The sequence below is a fragment of the Salvelinus sp. IW2-2015 genome, linkage group LG23 (assembly GCF_002910315.2).
Source record: "Salvelinus sp. IW2-2015 linkage group LG23, ASM291031v2, whole genome shotgun sequence".
Taxonomy (NCBI): domain Eukaryota; kingdom Metazoa; phylum Chordata; class Actinopteri; order Salmoniformes; family Salmonidae; genus Salvelinus; species Salvelinus sp. IW2-2015.
Genome location: NC_036863.1, coordinates 2,679,458 through 2,680,839, shown reverse-complemented (window position 1 = coordinate 2,680,839; position 1,382 = coordinate 2,679,458). Strand labels below are relative to the sequence as shown.

The 1,382-nt window shown below is 43.4% G+C and overlaps 1 protein-coding gene across 3 annotated transcripts in view; it reads left to right on the top strand.

Annotated features, from left to right (window-relative positions):
• Positions 1-1,382, top strand: part of LOC111950041 (serine/threonine-protein phosphatase 2A 55 kDa regulatory subunit B beta isoform) — a 144,497-nt gene that overhangs the window by 122,992 nt on the left and 20,123 nt on the right. The window lies entirely within an intron of this gene.

The following is a 1,382-nucleotide window of genomic DNA, read 5'->3' as shown; positions in this document are numbered from 1 at the left end:
TCCCTATGGCAGCCTTCATCCCTATGGCAGCCTTCATCCCTATGGCAGCCTTCATCCCTATGGCAGCCTTCATCCCTATGGCAGCCTTCATCCCTCCCAGTGCCACCGAGGGATTCAAGAAACTGGCCTGGTTTCATATCTTGCCAAATGCACGTGTCTGTCAGTGTGGGGGTGGGGAGGGGGTTGTCCGGTTCTTAGATGGGGGTGTGACACCAGGCACCCATGCTGCTGACCACACATTAGCCAGGTCCTGGGGTGACCCATCTGTCTACAGCTTGTACCCAGGGGTCAGCATGGGGTCAAATATAGGGCTGGGCGATATATCAAATACATTTGATTAATTCAAATGTATGTTTTTACGTGATATTCCAAATACCCGTATTGCAGAATCAAGGTTGTGGTATTTTTTGTTTTTATGAACGTCTCTTCTCTTGTTCTCATTGTCTTTTTGGTCTCTTCTCGTTCGCTCCTTCTGTGCTGTGCACCTTCCTATTTACACCAGAGATCTGTATATAATGATGAGATGCTCATGTCTCCGCCCTAACAATGGGAGTTGTTGTCCCAAAGGCGGGAAGGCAGGCGACAACCTTAGGTTCAAAATAAGCGCATAGAAATGCATTGGGTTTATTTTGGACAGATTTTGGTGAGAATGAAACCTCCGGCTTCGCGTCTTTCTCCCAAGCCCCTCCCCCTACCACTCACAACAACAAAGATCAGTGATCACTTCTTCCTCTCTGACAAAGGGTTTCAACTCAACATTTGCATTTGAGGGCATTTTTATAGACCGACCTGGAAGCCAGATCAGTGATTATTGCAAAAACAGCAGGTTAAACTATTTTTGATAGAATAATTAAATGATTAGTGGGTTTTATGGCTGTGTAAGGCTCCTATTTAGCCTAGGTATAATTACACAAACTCTGAATTCATTAGGTTATTGCTGACTGTTTTAAATGCTGTATATTTTAACTTTAAATTGTACAACAAAGCTTATTTAGAAAAAACATTTTAGATATTCTAGATATATATTGTGAGATATGTGTTTTAGGCCGTATCGCCCAGCCCTAATCAAAAAATCACCCCCATCTCCATGGAAACACAGACATGTTGGTGTCAGCTCTAATGGCAGCTTTCAGATGATAAGACCATGATACCATACAGGTTATATCTGGTGCTTGTTTTCTGTTCTTTATACACCGTAAAATACACATTTTCATCATCCTCGTGATACGTGAAAGAACCACCCAGAACAACAACCCAGAACAACAGAACAACAACCCAGAACAACAACCCAGAACAACCACCCAGAACAACAACCCAGAACAACAACCCAGAACAACCACCCAGAACAACCACCCAGAACAACAACCCAGAACAACAACCCA